The following is a 23,387-nucleotide window of genomic DNA, read 5'->3' on the forward strand; positions in this document are numbered from 1 at the left end:
ATATATTCCATAGAAACAGATGTATAACACTTTTCCTGTGCTAGATACACCAGGAATGAAAAGGATATATCTGTAGTCTCTGCTGGAATGAACATATATTCCATAGAAACAGATGTATAACACTTTTCCTGTGCTAGATACACCAGGAATGAACAGGATATATCTGTAGTCTATAGTGGAATGAACAAATATTCCATAGAAACAGATGTATAACACTTTTCCTGTGCAAGATACACCAGGAATGAACAGGTTATATCTGTAGTCTATAGTGTAATGAACACATATTCCATAGAAACAGATGTATAATACTTTTCCTGTGCTAGATACACCAGGAATGAACAGGATATATCTGTAGTCTATAGTGGAATGAACATATATTCCATAGAAACAGATGTATAACACTTTTCCTGTGCTAGATACAGCAGGAATGAACAGGATATATCTGTAGTGTATAGTGGAATGAGCATATATTCCATAGAAACAGATGTATAATACTTTTCCTGTGCTAGATACACCAGGAATGAACAGGATATATCTGTAGTGTATAGTGGAATGAACATATATTCCATAGAAACAGATGTGTAACACTTTTCCTGTGCTAGATACACCAGGAATGAACAGGATATATCTGTAGTGTATAGTGGAATGAACATATATTCCATAGAAACAGATGTATAATACTTTTCCTGTGCTAAATAGAGTAGGAATGAATAGGATATATCTGTAGCTTATAGTGGAATGAACATATATTCCATAGAAACAGATGTATAACAGTTTTCCTGTGCTAGATACACCAGGAATGAACAGGATATATCTGTAGTCTATAGTGGAATGAACATATATTCCATAGAAACAGATGTATAATACTTTTCCTGTGCTAGATACACCAGGAATGAACAGGATATATCTGTAGTCTCTGCTGAAATAAACATATATTCCATAGAAACAGATGTATAACACTTTTCCTGTGCTAGATACACCAGGAATGAAAAGGATATATCTGTAGTGTATAGTGAAATGAACATATATTCCATAGAAACAGACGTATAACACTTTTCCTGTGCTAGATACACCAGGAATGAACAGGATATATCTGTAGTCTATAGTGGAATGAACATATATTCCATAGAAACAGATGTATAACACTTTTCCTGTGCTAGATACACCAGGAATGAACAGGTTATATCTGTAGTCTATAGTGTAATGAACACATATTCCATAGAAACAGATGTATAATACTTTTCCTGTGCTAGATACACCAGGAATGAACAGGATATATTTGTAGTCTATAGTGGAATGAACATATATACCATAGAAACAGATGTGTAACACTTTTCCTGTGCTAGATACACCAGGAATGAACAGGATATATCTGTAGTGTATAGTGGAATGAACATATATTCCATAGAAACAGATGTATAATACTTTTCCTGTGCTAAATAGAGTAGGAATGAATAGGATATATCTGTAGCTTATAGTGGAATGAACATATATTCCATAGAAACAGATGTATAATACTTTTCCTGTGCTAGATACACCAGGAATGAACAGGATATATCTGTAGTCTATAGTGGAATGAACATATATTCCATAGAAACAGATGTATAATACTTTTCCTGTGCTAGATACACCAGGAATGAACAGGATATATCTGTAGTCTCTGCTGAAATAAACATATATTCCATAGAAACAGATGTATAACACTTTTCCTGTGCTAGATACACCAGGAATGAAAAGGATATATCTGTAGTGTATAGTGAAATGAACATATATTCCATAGAAACAGACGTATAACACTTTTCCTGTGCTAGATACACCAGGAATGAACAGGATATATCTGTAGTCTATAGTGGAATGAACATATATTCCATAGAAACAGATGTATAACACTTTTCCTGTGCTAGATACACCAGGAATGAACAGGTTATATCTGTAGTCTATAGTGTAATGAACACATATTCCATACAAACAGATGTATAATACTTTTCCTGTGCTAGATACACCAGGAATGAACAGGATATATTTGTAGTCTATAGTGGAATGAACATATATTCCATAGAAACACATGTATAACAGTTTTCCTGTGCTAGATACACCAGGAATGAACAGGACATATCTGTAGTGTATAGTGGAATGAACATATATTCCATAGAAACAGATGTATAACACTTTTCCTGCGCTAGATACACCAGGAATGAACAGGATATCTCTGTAGTGTATAGTGGAATGAACATATATTCCATAGAAACAGATGTATAACAATTTTCCTGTGCTAGATACACCAGGAATGAACAGGATAGATCTGTAGTGTATAGTGGAATGAACATGTATTCCATAGAAACAGATGTATAATACTTTTCCTGTGCTAAATAGAGTAGGAATGAATAGGATATATCTGTAGCCTATAGTGGAATGAACATATATTCCATAGAAACAGATGTATAACAGTTTTCCTGTGCTAGATACACCAGGAATGAACAGGACATATCTGTAGTGTATAGTGGAATGAACATATATTCCATAGAAACAGATGTATAACACTTTTCCTGCGCTAGATACACCAGGAATGAACAGGATATCTCTGTAGTGTATAGTGGAATGAACATATATTCCATAGAAACAGATGTATAACAATTTTCCTGTGCTAGATACACCAGGAATGAACAGGATATATCTGTAGTCTCTGCTTGAATGAACATATATTCCATAGAAACAGATGTATAACACTTTTCCTGTGCTAGATACACCAGGAATGAACAGGATATATCTGTAGTCTATAGTGGAATGAACATATATTCCATAGAAACTGATTTATATAATATTTTTCATGTGGTAAATAGACAAGGAATGAACAGGATATATCTGTAGTCTATAGTGGAATTAAATTATATTCCATGGAAACAGATGTATTATACTTCTTTTGTGCTAGATTCACCTGGAATGAACAGGATATATCTGTTGTCTATAGCGGATTGAGCGTATATTCCATAGAAACAGATGTATAATACTTTTTCTGTGCTAAATAGAGTAGGAATGAATAGGATATATCTGTATATATCTATAGCCACATGTGGCTATAGAGGATTTTTCCCCTATTTTCAAAATTATGGCATGATTTTTTGTTATTTATGTTTTTATATGGACGACCACAAATAATGATCATTATTTTTGGCTGTTTATAATAAGAGGACCGCCTTTCACTGAAACGTTCCCAAGTGAGAAGATAATCTAAAGGGGAACTTAGGACTGGGCATGTCTTAAAACAGTTGTAGTGGTGTCCAACCTCTGCCAATGACTGCCTGAGTAGAACTGCTGTGTAACATGCCAGGTCCCAGACCAGGAAATGATGAAGACCACAGCGGCAGACTCTAGGAGTCAGTACTGGAAGCACGGTGGGGAGTGGATGTATTTGTTTTCACCTGGGTTCTATCTGGCCATATTGAAAAAAAATTCAGATATATCCTGTTCATTCCTGGAGTATCTAGCACAGAAAAAGTATAATAAATCTATTTCTATGGAATATATTCTCATTCCACTATAGACTACAGATATATCCTGTTCATTCCTGCTGTATCTAGCACAGGAAAAGTGTTATACATCTGTTTCTATGGAATATATGTTCATTCCACTATAGACTACAGATATATCCTGTTCATTCCTGGTGTATCTAGCACAGGAAAAGTGTTATACGTCTGTTTCTATGGAATATATGTTCATTCCACTATACACTACAGATATATCCTGTTCATTCCTGGTGTATCTAGCACAGGAAAAGTGTTATACATCTGTTTCTATGGAATATATGTTCAATCCAGCAGAGACTACAGATATATCCTGTTCATTCCTGGTGTATCTAGCACAGGAAAAGTGTTATACATCTGTTTCTATGGAATATATGTTCATTCCACTATACACTACAGATATATCCTGTTCATTCCTGGTGTATCTAGCACAGGAAAAGTGTTATACATCTGTTTCTATGGAATATATGTTCATTCCACTATAGACTACAGATATATCCTGTTCATTCCTGGTGTATCTAGCACAGGAAAAGTGTTATACATCTGTTTCTATGGAATATATGTTCAATCCACTATACACTACAGATATATCCTGTTCATTCCTGGTGTATCTAGCACAGGAAAAATGTTATACATCTGTTTCTATGGAATATATGTGCATTCCACTAGAGACTACAGATATATCCTGTTCATTCCTGGTGTATCTAGTGCAGGAAAAGTATTTTACATCGGTTTCTATGGAATATATGTTCAGTCCACTATACACTACAGATATATCCTGTTCATTCCTGGTGTATCTAGCACAGGAAAAGTGTTATACATCTGTTTCTATAGAATATATGTTCATTCCACTATAGACTACAGATATATCCTGTTCATTCCTGGTGTATCTAGCACAGGAAAAGTACTATACATCTGTTTTTATGGAATATATGTTCATTCCACTATACACTACAGATATATCCTGTTCATTCCTGGTGTATCTAGCACAGGAAAAGTGTTATACATCTCTTTCTATGGAATATATGTTTATTCCACTATAGACTACAGATATATCCTGTTCATTCCTGGTGTATCTTGCACAGGAAAAGTGTTATACATCTATTTCTTTGGAATATATGTTCATTCCACTAGAGACTACAGATATATCCTGTTCATTCCTGGTATATCTAGTGCAGGAAAAGTATTATACATCTGTTTCTATGGAAAATATGTTCATTCCACTATACACTACAGATATATCCTGTTCATTTCTGGTGTATCTTGCACAGGAAAAGTGTTATACATCTGTTTCTATGGAATATATGTTCATTCCACTATACACTACAGATATATCCTGTTCATTCCTGGTGTATCTAGCACAGGAAAAGTGTTATACGTCTGTTTCTATGGAATATATGTTTATTTCAGCAGAGACTACAGATATATCCTGTTCATTCCTGGTGTATCTAGCACAGGAAAAGTATTATACATCTGTTTCTATGGAATATATGTTCATTCCACTATAGACTACAGATATATCCTGTTCATTCCTGCTGTATCTAGCACAGGAAAAGTGTTATACATCTGTTTCTATGGAATATATGTTCAATCCACTATACACTACAGATATATCCTGTTCATTCCTGGTGTATCTAGCACAGGAAAAATGTTATACATCTGTTTCTATGGAATATATGTGCATTCCACTAGAGACTACAGATATATCCTGTTCATTCCTGGTGTATCTAGTGCAGGAAAAGTATTTTACATCGGTTTCTATGGAATATATGTTCAGTCCACTATACACTACAGATATATCCTGTTCATTCCTGGTGTATCTAGCACAGGAAAAGTGTTATACATCTGTTTCTATAGAATATATGTTCATTCCACTATAGACTACAGATATATCCTGTTCATTCCTGGTGTATCTAGCACAGGAAAAGTATTATACATCTGTTTTTATGGAATATATGTTCATTCCACTATACACTACAGATATATCCTGTTCATTCCTGGTGTATCTAGCACAGGAAAAGTGTTATACATCTCTTTCTATGGAATATATGTTTATTCCACTATAGACTACAGATATATCCTGTTCATTCCTGGTGTATCTTGCACAGGAAAAGTGTTATACATCTATTTCTTTGGAATATATGTTCATTCCACTAGAGACTACAGATATATCCTGTTCATTCCTGGTATATCTAGTGCAGGAAAAGTATTATACATCTGTTTCTATGGAAAATATGTTCATTCCACTATACACTACAGATATATCCTGTTCATTTCTGGTGTATCTTGCACAGGAAAAGTGTTATACATCTGTTTCTATGGAATATATGTTCATTCCACTATACACTACAGATATATCCTGTTCATTCCTGGTGTATCTAGCACAGGAAAAGTGTTATACATCTGTTTCTATGGAATATATGTTCATTCCACTATAGACTACAGATATATCCTGTTCATTCCTGGTGTATCTAGCACAGGAAAAGTGTTATACATCTCTTTCTATGGAATATATGTTCATTCCACTATAGACTACAGATATAACCTGTTCATTCCTGGTGTATCTAGCACAGGAAAAGTGTTATACATCTATTTCTATGGAATAAATGCTCATTCCACTATACACTACAGATATATCCTGTTCATTCCTTCTGTATCTAGCACAGGAAAAGTGTTATACATCTGTTTCTATGGAATATATGTTCGTTCCACTATAGACTACAGATATATCCTGTTCATTCCTGGTGTATCTAGCACAGGAAAAGTGTTATACATCTGTTTCTATGGAATATATGTTCATTCCACTATACACTACAGATATATCCTGTTCATTCCTGGTGTATCTAGCACAGGAAAAGTGTTATACATCTGTTTCTATGGAATATATGTTCATTCCACTATAGACTACAGATATATCCTGTTCATTCCTGGTGTATCTAGCACAGGAAAAGTGTTATACATCTGTTTCTATGGAATATATGTTCATTCCACTATAGACTACAGATATATCCTGTTCATTCCTGGTGTATCTAGCACAGGAAAAGTGTTATACATCTCTTTCTATGGAATATATGTTCATTCCACTATAGACTACAGATATAACCTGTTCATTCCTGGTGTATCTAGCACAGGAAAAGTGTTATACATCTCTTTCTATGGAATAAATGCTCATTCCACTATACACTACAGATATATCCTGTTTATTCCTTCTGTATCTAGCACAGGAAAAGTGTTATACATCTGTTTCTATGGAATATATGTTCGTTCCACTATAGACTACAGATATATCCTGTTCATTCCTGGTGTATCTAGCACAGGAAAAGTGTTATACATCTGTTTCTATGGAATATATGTTCATTCCAGCAGAGACTACAGATATATCCTGTTCATTCCTGCTATATCTAGCACAGGAAAAGTGTTATACATCTCTTTCTATGGAATATATGTTCATTCCACTATACACTACATATATATCCTGTTCATTCCTGGTGTATCTAGCACAGGAAAAGTGTTATACATTAGAGATGAGCGAACACTAAAATGTTCGAGGTTCGAAATTCGATTCGAACAGCCGCTCACTGTTCGAGTGTTCGAATGGGTTTCGAACCCCATTATAGTCTATGGGGAACATAAACTCGTTAAGGGGGAAACCCAAATTCGTGTCTGGAGGGTCACCAAGTCCACTATGACACCCCAGGAAATGATACCAACACCCTGGAATGACACTGGGACAGCAGGGGAAGCATGTCTGGGGGCATAAAAGTCACTTTATTTCATGGAAATCCCTGTCAGTTTGCGATTTTCGCAAGCTAACTTTTCCCCATAGAAATGCATTGGCCAGTGCTGATTGGCCAGAGTACGGAACTCGACCAATCAGCGCTGGCTCTGCTGGAGGAGGCGGAGTCTAAGATCGCTCCACACCAGTCTCCATTCAGGTCCGACCTTAGACTCCGCCTCCTCCAGCAGAGCCAGCGCTGATTGGCCGAAGGCTGGCCAATGCATTCCTATGCGAATGCAGAGACTTAGCAGTGCTGAGTCAGTTTTGCTCAACTACACATCTGATGCACACTCGGCACTGCTACATCAGATGTAGCAATCTGATGTAGCAGAGCCGAGGGTGCACTAGAACCCCTGTGCAAACTCAGTTCACGCTAATAGAATGCATTGGCCAGCGCTGATTGGCCAATGCATTCTATTAGCCCGATGAAGTAGAGCTGAATGTGTGTGCTAAGCACACACATTCAGCACTGCTTCATCACGCCAATACAATGCATTAGCCAGTGCTGATTGGCCAGAGTACGGAACTCGACCAATCAGCGCTGGCTCTGCTGGAGGAGGCGGAGTCTAAGATCGCTCCACACCAGTCTCCATTCAGGTCCGACCTTAGACTCCGCCTCCTCCAGCAGAGCCAGCGCTGATTGGCCGAATTCCGTACTCTGGCCAATCAGCACTGGCTAATGCATTGTATTGGCGTGATGAAGCAGTGCTGAATGTGTGTGCTTAGCACACACATTCAGCTCTACTTCATCGGACTAATAGAATGCATTGGCCAATCAGCGCTGGCCAATGCATTCTATTAGCTTGATGAAGCAGAGTGTGCACAAGGGTTCAAGCGCACCCTCAGCTCTGATGTAGCAGAGCCGAGGCTGCACAAGGGTTCAAGCGCACCCTCGGCTCTGATGTAGCAGAGCCGAGGGTGCACAAGGGTTCAAGTGCACCCTCGGCTCTGCTACATCAGAGCCGAGGGTGCGCTTGAACCCTTGTGCAGCCTCGGCTCTGCTACATCAGAGCCGAGGGTGCGCTTGAACCCTTGTGCACACTCTGCTTCATCAAGCTAATAGAATGCATTGGCCAGCGCTGATTGGCCAATGCATTCTATTAGCCCGATGAAGTAGAGCTGAATGTGTGTGCTAAGCACACACATTCAGCACTGCTTCATCACGCCAATACAATGCATTAGCCAGTGCTGATTGGCCAGAGTACGGAATTTGGCCAATCAGCGCTGGCTCTGCTGGAGGAGGCGGAGTCTAAGGTCGGACCTGAATGGAGACTGGTGTGGAGCGATCTTAGACTCCGCCTCCTCCAGCAGAGCCAGCGCTGATTGGTCGAGTTCCGTACTCTGGCCAATCAGCGCTGGCCAATGCATCCCTATGGGAAAAAGTTTATCTCACAAAAATCACAATTACACACCCGATAGAGCCCCAAAAAGTTATTTTTAATAACATTCCCCCCTAAATAAAGGTTATCCCTAGCTATCCCTGCCTGTACAGCTATCCCTGTCTCATAGTCACAAAGTTCACATTCTCATATGACCCGGATTTGAAATCCACTATTCGTCTAAAATGGAGGTCACCTGATTTCGGCAGCCAATGACTTTTTCCAATTTTTTTCAATGCCCCCGGTGTCGTAGTTCCTGTCCCACCTCCCCTGCGCTGTTATTGGTGCAAAAAAGGCGCCAGGGAAGGTGGGAGGGGAATCGAATTTTGGCGCACTTTACCACGCGGTGTTCGATTCGATTCGAACATGGCGAACGCCCTGATATCCGATCGAACATGTGTTCGATAGAACACTGTTCGCTCATCTCTATTATACATCTGTTTCTATGGAATATATGTTCATTCCACTATACACTACAGATATATCCTGTTCATTCCTGGTGTATCTAGCACAGGAAAAGTGTTATACATCTGTTTCTATGGAATATATGTTCATTCCACTATACACTACAGATATATCCTGTTCATTCCTGGTGTATCTAGCATAGGAAAAGTGTTATACATCTGTTTCTATGGAATATATGTTCATTCCACTATAGAATTCAGACATATCCTGTTCATTCCAGTTCTTTTAAACCTAGAAAGCTCAGAAAATCTTTATTTTACATCTTTCCCCATTTGTAATAATGTTCATTCTTTTTCTTTATTCTTTTTCTTCATTCTTTTTAGTATGTCCCCTGGTTTTTTTTGTATCACCCACTTCCTGTTGCCATACGTTTTATGATTTTGCTACATTGTCCATGTCATCAGCTAGATGCCACTGATGTATATTAACTTACCCATTGTGAGTCTACATATAGCAAGCATCTCAACGCGCCTGATGTAGCCTTCCCACTCTGCGGGTGCCTCCCTAGTTATGGCATAGTGTGTGGTGATTTTTCCAGGGAATACAATGTGGTATAATTATATTCAGGGATCATAATGTGGCATAATGGTATTCAGATGGCCAAATGTGGTATAATTATATTCAAGGAACAGAGTGTGACTTATTTATATTCAGGATGCATTTTTTCATTCTTTATTAATAGTTTGTGTTAATTTAAAGGTTGGGGATGTGTTGCAAAAGTGAGGAACTAATAACATCTGGGCAGCAATTCTTAAGAAGTGAATAGGAGAAGTTGCCATGGTGGTCTGGGCCAGATGGAGAAGAAAAATGAAGTGAACACCTTCATTTATAGAGGTATCATCTGTGAGTCACTAATTGTAAATGTTTTTTCTAACCCTTGACCGTATCCCCTCACCTCCTCATTTACTAAATTTTTATTCTTATGTTATTATACGGTATATTTAAAAATTGCAATTCATAAATCATATTTGCTTAAGAAGCTAGGCATAATTTAGTGCACTACACAAACGGAACCCAGGGTGGATATCTTTGCCAGCAATCTAGAGAACCTGTTGTTGAAAATTTTAAACCTACCCCTGATTATACAGATATAATAAGATGGAAATACTGTTAAACATTACTGTGTATTTACAGCTATTTTCTGTATTTTATTTCTTATAATTACATGTCGTACCATGTTTATTCTTGCTTTGTACCCCATTGCTTCTTCTGTTGAAAGTCTTGGTAAACCTAAGGACACAATTAGGATATCATGTATAGTAAATATTTCTCATTTAGCTTGGCAAGCAAAGTTGGTTTATGCCGGGTTCACAAGGTTTTTTTTTTGGACTGGATTTTAACACGGAATCTGCGTCAAAATCTGGCTAAAAAATAAAAATAAAAAAATAATCACCTCCCATTCACTTCAAGGGGAGCTGGCCCTTTCTTGGGGCGGATTCCACAGCCACCTCGTGACACTCCCTCCCGACTAGGCCCATTCATTTGGGCCTAATCCGGAGCGGAATGCTGCAACTGGATGCCGTTGCATTGTACCAGCATCTAATCGCAGCTAGATGTTTTTTGGACCGGATTCTGACCCTACTAGTCAGAGACAGGGACACAAACTTTGTAGCAAACAGGTTTATTTATAAAAAAAAAACCAAAAACAAAACAACAACAACCCCCAAAACAGCAAAATATTTAAACCTTCACATCAGGCAAAAAAGGAGAATAATAAACTACAGCAAACAAAGCCCTGACTGTCTCAGCACTAACTAAACAAATAAGTACTAACTGTACGGATGGCTTACTAATAACCACACAGGTAAACAAAAGAGCACAATTCAGTCTCACCAGACTCTGTGTGTCAGCACAGACCAAGGTACTTTCTCTCCTCCCAGAATCTTCCCTGAAGTGCAGGCCCTGGACCACACATAAGTCAGAAACCTGGGGCTGATATAGCAGGATTCCAGTACTCTGCCTGTCACCTTCTCACAAACGCCAGAGCATCTTTTAATAGTGCACATGCGTAAAAAGTGCTTTGACTTTTATCTTCTAATGCAGGGGTCTCAAACTCAACTCAGCATGTGGGCCGCAGAGCAAGATCCCAGCCAGTCGGCGGGCCGCACCGCGACAAATTTAGCTCCACCCACTTTTATGTTGACTCCGCCCATTCATTTTTCATGTGCCCCCACACTGTATAATCCTCCTACAGTCACCCGTAAACTATATGTCCCCCCTCCATCTTTCCCCCAGTTACATATACACCCTTCATCTGCCCCCAGATTCATGTCCCCCCATCTCTGCCCTCAGATTCATGTCCCCCCATCTCTGCCCCCAGATTCATGTCCCCCCATCTCTGCCCCCAGATTCATGTCCCTCCATTTCTACCCCAGTGTCATGCCGTTCTCCCCCCTCCCTTCGTCTGCCCCCAGTGTCATGAGCCCCTTCATTCCACCTCAATGTTTAAAGAGGACCTTCCACCATTTTGCCCACAGGCAGTTCTATATACTGCCGGAAAGCTGACAGTGCACTGAGTTCAGCACACTGTCAGCTTTCCCGATGTGGGCCCAGTGTGAAGAGCTTACGGTCCGGTACCGTAGCTCTTCTATGGTCAGAAGAGCGTCTCTGACACTCAGTCAGAGACGTCCTTCTTCACAACACAGCCAATCGCGCTGTGCTGTGAGAGCCGGGAGGAACGCCCCCTCCCTCCCTGATAATGCTCGTCTATGGACGAGTACTGCGAGCAGAGGGAGGTGTGGGGGTATTTGAGAGAGGGGTATAGTTTATGTGAAAATGGGAATAACCTTAGAGGCACCACCATGCTTCCAAAATGTAGAAAACTAAGCCAACAAGTATGTTGTGCAAAGTTAGACTGGACCATATGTACCAGATTTATCAAGTTGTGTCAAAAAGCAATATGTACACATTTAAAATTGCCAGCTAGGACTAACTTGTGTATTCGTGTGTATTTGGATACTGTAATTAATTTTTGTGAGGCAAATAGACAGTCAGATATTTAGAGAGTTTAATACATTTTTTGTTATAGAACATTGTCCATAAATAACTGATGATCAAATCCACCTAGCCACAAACATACCAAGGAACAAACTTCTGGAATACAGACAGCTATGTGGGAACAGCAGGGTGCCTATTGTGGTTACTTACAACCCACAGCTGAATGTGCTGCGGAAAATAGCCAGGGATGTGTGACCCATACTGATGATGGATTTCATATTTCCTCATTCACTTCATTTTCCTTTCTGAAAGGCTTCCCTTTTGGAATACATTGTGAAAATGTACAGCTACAGTGCTCTCTAATGATAGATGATGTTGCATACACAATGTGTGTACATAAAAACAAAATTTGTCAATAAACAGGGGGGCAAAGATTCAGTCAAGTTCCTAGTATTACAAGCAGGAATGTGTAATGTTGAATCTGGGAATCAGGCTTTAACCACAGATAAATTCTTCTATACTCAATGATATGCACCTCCTTTAGACCATACAGTGCAATTTTTACATACTTTATTATTATAATTTTTTATTGCACATGCAAGTATAGTACACATACAAAAGGAAGATCATATAAATTATGTAAAATAAACAATATATAAGTTTTCAGCAACAGGCAGGCCATAGAAGACCAGACTACATCAAAGCATTACAAGAATGAAAGTATCACCTAGACTAAAATAAAGTTTAACAACTGACAAACCTCTATGCAGATTAATTTCTTGACCCATATGTGACTGGTGTATAGATATTCTTCATAGGTCACTAATGGGCCTTAATTGACTTTCTATGTCAATAATGCAGGGCTTTCCACTCTCTCAAACGTGGGTGCCTGGCAGTATACTCATAGTCATACACTTGCTTCCAATGCCCAGGATCAGCATGCCACCTATCCGGGGTGTTTAAACTCTTAGATGCTTCAGTCAATAGTGACTACAGACTCTAAGGGGTATTGGACTGTCAGGCATTATAAAAAGTGATCAAAAATCTCTGACTCCCAATGTGCTGGGATCTTCGAGTTTGCTCATGAAAGTTCGGTTGTCAGTAGGTACCAGGAGGCGGATTAAAAGTTTGGGGGTATCATGTCCTCTCCAAACTGCATAAATTTTGCCCGTCCTCCTCCCTTACCGACGCTGTGGCTCAGAGCTGGGGACCCTCATACATGTCTTTTGGGAGTGTGCTGGTCTGCGGGTCTTCTGGGACGGGGTTCATAGGGTACTCTGTCTGGTTTTCCAATCTCCTCTCCCTTCCTCTCCGGCCATTTTCCTGATTCACTTCTCGCCACCTCTCTTTGAGATGCGCACACGCCCTATGTGGATGCTTGGATGCCTTGTCCTCTCTTCCAAGGCACTCAGACATACAGAGACTTGGTTGGCTGAGGTTCCATGGCGGGTGGTAGACGCCCCCCCTCTCCTCTTCTCTTTTCCTTCTCCTCCTCCCCACCCCCTTCCTTCTCCACTTCTCCCCTTTCCTTCTCTGTGCCCGTCTTTACTGTTATAATGAACAGTGACATAACCGTACATACCAATGTTTCTTTCTGTCCTTTTGGACGTGTACTTGTTTTTGTTTTGGGTGTACTTCTCCGGGTTTCCCGGCCCGGTATTGCTCTTGTTTTGTATTCTCTGTTTTTATTTTGTGTTTATTTATAAAAAAAGAATTTATTAAAAAAATATATATATATCTAAAGCAGTAGATTCACATCCAGGTTTTAACCCTTCAAAAAAACAAAACAAAACAAAACAAGAATTTCCAGGAAGTATAGAAAAACGTATTTACAAGCAACCCTGGACACGCACAGCAGATTCGCTTGGTTTTTGAAGTGAAGTGATATGTGGGGGGGCAATTTTTAAAGTGAATATCAACCCATTAAATACCATAAAAAAAAAAATGAACAAAAAGTGTTCTATTCACCAAAATGGCATCAATAAAAATATAAGCACAATTCTGTTAGCAAAAAATGATTTATTAAAAGTTATGGGTCTTATTACAAAAATAGGTTTTTACTTTACAAAGGTAGCAAAAATTAAAATAAAAAAACATAAAATTTGATATCCATTTGATTATATTGACCCAGTGAATACATTTATCAGGTTATTTAAAATACATGGTGAATGGCGAAAAACAATGGCAAATGGCAAAATTGTTGTCTTTTCCTATTCCTCCCCATAAAGAATTAATAAAAGTTAGGGTGCATTCAGACTACGTAACGCCGGGCGTGTATGAGAGCCGTACACGCCGGCATTACGGCAGACTGCCGAACACTTCCCATTCACTTCAATGGGAGCGCTCGTAACAGCGGCGTTTACGAGCGCTCCCATTGAAGTGAATGGGAAGTGTTCGGCAGTCTGCCGTAATGCCGGCGTGTACGGCTCTCATACACGCCCGGCGTTACGTAGTCTGAATGCACCCTTACTCCCTGAGGTATTTCTGCCCTACAATCCTACCATTAAACACTACCTAAGATAAGAGAGAAGCATAAAAAATGGTTTCGTCATCAAGGCCTAAAAGAGGCTGGTCACTAAAGGGAACCTGTTATCAGTAAATTGTTTATAAATCAAATCCCAGTGCCTTGTAGAGATGATTCTACAGTTTCCAAATATGCCTCTGTTTTTCAGCTTTTAAGATCCATTTTCATGTAAATCACTATTGTATACATATTGTGAGAAGGTGACAGGCAGAGTGCTGGAGTCCAGATTAGAGATGAGCGAACACTAAAATGTCCGAGGTTCGAAATCCGATTCGAACAGCCGCACACCGTTTGACTGTTCGAACGGATTTCGAACCCCATTATAGTCTATGGGGGGAAATGCTCGTTTCAGGGGTACGCAAAATTTGATAAAATTATAAATACCAAGTCCACGAGTGATGGTTGGGCTGGATTCTCCATGTTTGTAGTCTGTATGTATGGATACACATAGGTTATTATTATAGGATTTCCTCAGGAGCTGATTCTTCGTTTTTTTGTTTTTGGTTTTTTTTTATAAATTCAACAGAGTAATGAAAATATTGGCAAGAAATACAAACTCTTTAAAACCTTCTATTTCTCTTATAAATCTAAACTCTGGTATCTAAAGCATTGTGGAGGGAAAAGTACTAAGCAGCCACACATGGTATTTTTACTGCCAAATCCAATGATCAAAATCGCTAAACCATTTAATTGTAGCTGCTTTACTCTTTTGGGCCTGAACATTCTTATTCCCCATCACTTGTCAACCATACTATTTAGATTCACTGATGTGGTAGGTCATTTAATGACAAATAAAACAAGAAGCTGGGCCAGCAATGACAGCTGTGGTTTCTCACTCACCAGTTTAGCAAACTGCAGAGTTGTTCATGGGTTATTTTTTCAGCAAAAATAAATAAATGGAATAATTGAAGCTTATATTGTAGAGTAGAATATCAGTATGTAAAACCTGGCAAGTACCTGGATGGTTCATATACCTGGCAACCATATTGGGATAGAGTTGGCTTTTAAACTAAACACGAAAAGTCCAGCAGTAGCACATTTACCATCATAAAATTGTTGTAGTGAAATTTGGTAATAAAGAGGACCTTTCATAGGTTTGGGCACAGGCAGTTTTATATACTGCTGGAAAGCCGACAGTGCGCTGAACGCCTCCCTCCCCTCCTGATAGTGCTTAGTGCTCATCTATGGATGAGCACTGTGAGCAGAGGGAGGGGGCGTTCCTCTCTGCTCACACAGTACAGCGCGATAGGCACTGCTGTGAAGAAGGACGTTCCTGACAGAGTGTCAGGAACGCCCTTCTGATTGTGTAGAGCTACAGTACTGGTACCGATAGCTCTTCACCCAGGGCACAGATCGGGAAAGCCGACAGTGCGCTGAATTCAGCGCACTGTCGACTTTCCAGCAGTATATAAAACTGCCTGCGCCCAAACCCATGAAAGGTCCTCTTTAAATACTCTTATTTGCATTTTACATGGTGCCTGGCATTGGCTTACCCCCCCCCCCCCCCTTTCTCTGCTGAGGATACATGCATGATCAGTCTTGTATGAATGTGCATTGGGGCATCGGGAGAGATATCTAGCAGGAACAGTTATCTAAAGTGTATGGCCAGCATTAATCTCAGTTTTACTTACCAAAGCTAAAAGCAAAATTTTACTGAGTCAAGGTTAAGGCCCGTGGCCAGATGGAGATGGTATTGATTAAAAATAACCTATACCAGTGATGGCGAACCTTTTTGAGACTGAGCGCCTAAACTGCAACCCAAAACCCAATAAATTATCGCGGAGTGCCAACATGGCAATTTAACCTTAAAAGTCTGTGGATCCACAATTGTGGACCCACAAATTACAGTCGTGTGAATGGGGCTTTACAGAGCTTATACTGAAAGTTAAAGGTCTGTGCATTTTGTAGTTTTGAAGAATTAATGTTCACTACTTACATCACACAGGATCTGTTTTATAGTGACCGTGCAATGTTATTATAGCCTGTACTAACATTATATCTGCTATAAAACAGATATTCTGTGATAGTAATGATGAAGGGACACTACACAGAACAATCTGCCCCACAGTGTCCCCCACACAGTACAATCTGCCCTGCAGTGGCCCCCACACACAGTACAATCTGCCCTACAGTGGCCCCCACAAAGGATTATATCTGTATACTCCACAGTAGCCCCCCTTCCCACACAGTATTAAATGCTGCACAGTAGCCCCTCTCTGCACACAGTATTAAATGCTGCACAGTAGCCCCCCTCCCCACACAGCATGAAATGGTCCACAGTTGCCCCCTCCCCACACAGCATGAAATGGTCCACCGTAGGCCCCTCTCCACACAGCATGAAAAGGTCCACTGTAGCTCCCCTCCCCCTACAGCATGAATTGGTCCACAGTAGCCCCCCTCCCCACACAGCACACACACACACAAATATACTTACCTGAAGAGCCACCGGGTGTCCTATCCTATCTCCTATTCACTGTGGGCGCTGATGACTTGTGTTATCATGCCCGCGCTGGTGCAGAGGTCTCACTCTGCAGTCAGTGTAGGCCACGTGGTCCGTGCAGCCTACACTGACAGTTTTCAGCTGGAGGTGCATTTTCACAACCAGCTGAAAGCAGCGATCGCTCACTAATGGGGAATCCAGTACTGGATTCCCCGTTAGTGAGCGATCCGGGCATCCACACGCATGCCAGCAGAGGAGGCTCTGTGTGCGCTCTCTGGCTCGTGTGCCATAGGGTCACCATCACTAACCTATACTTGAACTCACCTGAGATTCTGACGGTCCTCAGCATCCTCTTCAGGGCTCTTCTGGCCTGTGACTGAGGTCATGCGTCCCAGGGGGTCCTGGCTATGACCTGTGATTAGGCCCCAGCAGTCATGTGGAGCGTGCTGACGTCATTAAACTGGCACTCTTCCCCTCAGCCTTGACCTCTGGTGCACATGACTACAGTCATAGGCAAAAGAGAACTGAGGAGGATGCTGCAGAGAAATGGATGGAGCAAGGATGCCCAGGAGAGGAGAGGTGAGGCAACGTGAGTCATAATGTTTTTTTGTTTTTTTTTACTCACCTCTCCTGGGCTTCCACTGGGCCACTGTGGAGTATATTATACTGTTTGTGTATGGGCCACATTGGCACATATTATGCTGTTTGGAGGCTACTGTGAAGCATATTATACTTTGTGTGGGCCAACATTAAACATAATATACTGTGTGGGGACACTGTGGAGCATATTGTACTGTATGGGGGCCACTACAGTTTTGAAACCAGCATGCCTAATTAACTATAAAACTGCTCAAAAATCAAATCTCCTTCAAAACTGAATGTCCCTAAAAAAAAAAAAAAATCACTTTTGGGCTGAGGCCCCACGTTGCTGAAATTCAGTGTTTTTTGTTGAATATTTTGCTGCATTTTTTTGAGCCGTAGTCAGGAGTGGAAATAACAGAAGGGAAATATTTTCAATTTCTTTTCAAGTGACTTCTGACTTTAGCTCAAAACAACACATCAAAATCTGCAACAAAAAAACACTGCGTTTCCTCAATGTGGGGCTTTAGCCTAAATCTGGAAAATCGCAGTATTTTGCTGTGTGTTTTTTTTTTTGAGCCAATGTGAAAAGTGGCTCAAAAAGAAATGGGAGGTTGTAAGGGAATTGCCTCACTGCCCTAAGCGGCAGAGGACAACTGTTTGACAAAGCCCTTCCTGTATAAGTGACAACACGGAACGAAGGCAACACAAACCACAACAAAGGGAGGTCAGCTATCCAAGGGTCTTGTAACAGTCGAGAAGTGCAGTACAGAATCAAAATACAAGAGAATGGTCAAAAGGGAAGCCAGAGTTCAGTAATATAATAGTAACAAACAGAAGCGATTAGCAGGGACAAAGTCTAAGGACAGAGTCAATAGCCAGCATGGCTGTGTGGGCGAATGGCTTATATATAGGAAGCCAAACACCTGCCCCAGGCTTGATTGGTAGACAGGCTGTCAATAACACAGGCAAGGCTAGAATTAACCATTTGATGATCAGAGAGAAACAAGGTCCAGGAGATGATTGTGGTGGAATTCAATTACAGAGGAGAGTTAATAGAGCAGTATTCACACAGTGCAAAAACTCTAAGCAAATAATCAAAATGAGCCCGCCTCCTGCGTTGCAGTGGGCGGAAGGTGGCGCAGAGACCCAAACAAGCAGAGACCGTACAGAAGTATAAAGAATTCAGCAAATAAATGTTATTTGTATTCTAAAAATTTAGACTGTTTTCTAATATACTTAATGTATCAGTTCTGCATGTTTTTTTTCTAGATCTCTGCTTGTTGTCATTTGTTATACACTTCTAGTGGATAAATGTAACTCAGTGGTCGTGGGCAGTCTATAGTCATGTAATGGGCACAGAGGTGCACAGCTCGTTACAAGACAAAGCTCTGTTACTATGCAGTGACTGTAACAACATGGCCTTGGACTGATTTTTATCCACTAGAAATAAACTATGAATGACAGCAAGCAGAGATCTAGAAAACCGTGAACAACTGATACAGAAAGTTTATTGGAAAATTATATAATACAAACAATCTCTCAATACCTTTTGTTGTGAAATGCTAACAACAATCATATGGAAATAAATAAGAAATAAGAAGAAAGAGACTCCTGCGCCTGAGCAATTGATCTGTTTCCAGCATGGTATCTCTTTTCATCATCAGCGACACCTTTAGTATATTATAAGGCTAAGGTTATTATTGAATTTCCTAGCTCCATGGGAGTATAGAAGAGAGCTAGGGCGCATAGACTTATTGCATGAATGTTTGAGCTGTCAAGAACTTTTTTATTATAATAGCTTGTTCTTGTTCTTTTTTCTTTTATGTACTTGCCATCAATTCACATTATGATCTGATAAATAGAAAAAAAGGTAACATGTGAAAGAATTTCTTGAACATAATGGGGGAGATTTACTAAGCATAAAGCACAAGAATTCTGCAGAAGAGCGATATTTGTGGTTTGTGTCAAAATTATAATGTGTTCTAGCCACTTCTTTTTCTCGCTAACTACACAGTTTTGAAAATTGCCTAAAAGACTGGCTGTGGCTAAAAACACTCCATGTTTACAATTTTTTTTTGTTTTATCTTACATGTGTCATTTATCCTTCTGTTGAACTGTAATGTATTCCTTTTTTACATAAATTTTAATTTAATGGGAAAAAGGAAAACTTGATCGTACATAGTTACATACGGTAATTAGTACAATTGAGAGAAGATATATGTCCATCATGGACAACCATGAAATGGGCAAAGGACATGGCAGAAGGGAACGGGTGAGGAAAACAAGAATTTTGTGTAGTTAGATAAACATCGATGTTATTTTGCTCTAAGAAGATATTTAAGCCTTTTTTGAAGCTGTCCATACACATTGGATTTAAGACTGCTGAAGCGAACAGATTTTAGACTGATGCTGTTGGTTGCTTGTACTTAAACTTATGACAGTCTGTACCATACAGCCAACCATCACCTATAAGTTGGTTAGAACCAAAATCTGTTGTGTTGGATTTTTCTGCTGTCTGCCTGCTGTTGTGTATGAGCTAGATTGACAGTTCTACGGCAGAATTTTGAATTGTGATCATGTGTTTGTACTACTAACACACCCACAAAGTGTCTGTCATTTATCATTGAATGACTTTCATCTATTAATTTTCCAATGTCTGTGATAGTCAACCACTCATTGAAAGGTTGTTGGTTCTTCATGTGTTTTTGACAGTTGACCGTACAACCAATTAACCATAGCTCATTTCAGATGAACAATGGCATTCTAAAATATAATATGTATGGTCTGCTATAGGCTATTCCATATATTCATAGTTCTTATTGTTCAGAAGCCTTGTAACCTCTGGAGATTAAAACTATTTTTGCTCCAGATAGAGGGAGCACTCCTTGTCTTTTGAAGGAATTGTATATGGAACTGTCTTTCCCCATATTTTTTGTACAGACCATTTATATATTTATACAGCTTTATCAGTAGCTTAATAATCCTTTTCTTCTCTCCACATAACTAATATTGTCCATGCCAGTTATCAGTTTTGTGGCTCTGGTTTGTTCCTTTTCTAACCTAGGATATGTTGTCTACGGATTGGTGTCCAGAATAGAAATATATATTCTAGATGGGGTGGTACCAATGCTCTGTAAAGTGGCAATATACATCCTTATCAGTGAGTCCATAACTCTTTTAACACATACACAAAGGCAAAAATGTTGGCACCTTCCCTTAAAGAAAGAAAAACACACACTGGTCACGGAAATAACCTGACACTGACAAAAATATTAATAAATTAAATTTTCTGATAAATATGATAGGACACACTGCAGTTTCCAAAACCATTGCAGTTTTGGAAATCACTGCATGCCAATTATACCTACGGAAACGCTGGCAGTTTCCCTGTAGGTATAATGGAAGCATAAAGTCCGTAGAGGAAACCTCTGCAGACTTTCTGTGAAAATTGATGTGGGAAAAACCATGATGTGTTGCTGCACCGTTTTTTCCTGCAGCACTTTTTTGCTGTAACCTACTACATGGGGCCTTTTTCTGAGACTAAGGCCCCACAGGAGGACCCGCAGCTATAAAGCGCTGTGGGAAAAACTACAGCAGGAACGCATCGCGGTTCTTCCCACAGTGTTTTAAACAGAAAGTACGCAGAGCTTTTCTTCACGGACTTTCTGTTACAATTATATCTACAGGGAAGTTGCCTATCCGTAGATATAATTGACATGCTGCGGTTTCCAAAACTGTGCCGGTTTAGGAAATTGTGGTGTGTCCACGCTGTGGTTTTTATCACAAGGTGGGCATGGGATTCGCAAACAGGATCATATTCTGTTTGCGATTATCACATCTCATGTTCGCAATATGCAGAAGTTTGGAAATGAGCTAGTGTCAGATTTTGTTTTCTGTGTAATAAAAGCAGGATATGGGGAAAGAAATCTCTGAATTGACAGACTAACAATGAATTGACGGTCATATATTGTAAAAGCGCTTTATAGAGACGCTAAAATGATTTATACATTAACAACCGGTTCTATACAATATACCTTAGTGTAATAATTGGTTATGGATAGAACAAGTTTCTACATCCATTATATTCTTTTAAATTTCTTTCTATTCCCTTAAAAAGGGGCAACACAGTTGTACTAAGTACAGAAACTCCTTTATGTATAATTATGTCATATATTCACTTACGTCTTCATCATCATAGATCTAACAGGAACAGCTTAATTACCTTGTCTATCACCAGGCATAAAATTGCAGAACTATATTGTATGAATAGTTTAGTTGTTTGACCTGCAGATGGAGGATGTATATGAAAGGCTTCTATTTAGAGTAGAAAGTAAGTTCAGTAAAATTACCATCTTCCTAGGCAGTAACTTGAAGAACCTGGGTCCCAATGAAAAGTCTATAAAGGGCCCCCTTCCTACCTTGTGCCAGTTACAATAATGGTATGTTTTATCTATTAGAAGAACCTTTGGAGGCCCCCTCAGGATCCAGGGCCCAGTAGAGACTGCTGCACCACCTACAGCTTCACCCTTGTAGTGATCATAGTACAGTATATCTTATGATAGCAGCAAGATATGTCCATTGTTGGTTCTGGAATATAGAATTCCTCTCATGGGAAACTCAGGAGAATATATTCAGTACAATGAATAATACTAATTTGAAAGGTATCTCTGAGGGTCCTCAAAGTCTTACACCCACCTAACAGATTATCAGCTCTATTATAGGCTCAATATTATTATGAGCTGCGCTGGACCGAGCTCTCCTTAGAACATGGGTGTACCATAACAACAGTGGAAGCAGGGGTGGACATAGACAACTGTGGGCCCCTGTATATGAACAGTTATGGGCCCCTTTAAATTTGCAACAATGGCAGGTCTGTCACTGCATATGCACATACATACAGTAGATGCACATCATACTTGCCTAATTTTGGCTGCTTACATGAGGAATATTTTTTTTTTTTATATTCTCTCTGAATATTACATCATGATTGTGGGAACTAAATAACACAGCATTCGTAGATGATGTCTTATTAATTTATTAATGATCTCAGATCTGAGAAGCTTTTTGCCAACTATACCATCTGGATGGACTCTAGATTTTAAGGACACGTTGATCCAGGGTTTTATACTGACTGCCAGATTGGAGTTGGAAAGGAATTTTTTTCCCCTGAAATGGGGCAATTGGCAGGAGCCTCATGGGATTTTTTGCCTTCCCCTGGATCAACACTGTAGGGGATTGTAGGGTTATAGGACTTGATGGACTAATGTCTTCATCCAACCTCATCTACTATAAAAAACAAAACAAAAACAAAAACTATCTGCCATTCAGACAAAAGGAGATCTTTCAGGATATACTTTGATTATTGGAAAGCCACCAAAGATTTGAAATATCTGGGTACAAATATAACCGGATGCCCTGTAAGTTATGCTGATGGGTCAATCTGTAGAAGAGATTTCCCTTGACCTTTTTGGTTAGGGACAGTCTCTTTAAATTGGTGCAGATCAGCAACTGATACACAGAGAACGGAGCAGAAAGCAGACAACTCCATTCTCTGTCAAGTGAATGGTAGCTGATCTGCAATAACCTGCTCTGGCCACTACACAAAGAACAGACTATCTGCTTCCTGCCTCCGTATATCATCTGCTTGAGAACAGCTGATAGTTATGGGTGCTGGGTATTGGATCTCCACTGATCTGATATTGATTATTATTATTTATTTTTAAATTTGGCACAGACTTTGCTGTAATGCTCTTAATCAGAA

This window comes from Leptodactylus fuscus, chromosome 1 (genome assembly GCF_031893055.1).
Source record: "Leptodactylus fuscus isolate aLepFus1 chromosome 1, aLepFus1.hap2, whole genome shotgun sequence".
NCBI classification, from domain to species: domain Eukaryota; kingdom Metazoa; phylum Chordata; class Amphibia; order Anura; family Leptodactylidae; genus Leptodactylus; species Leptodactylus fuscus.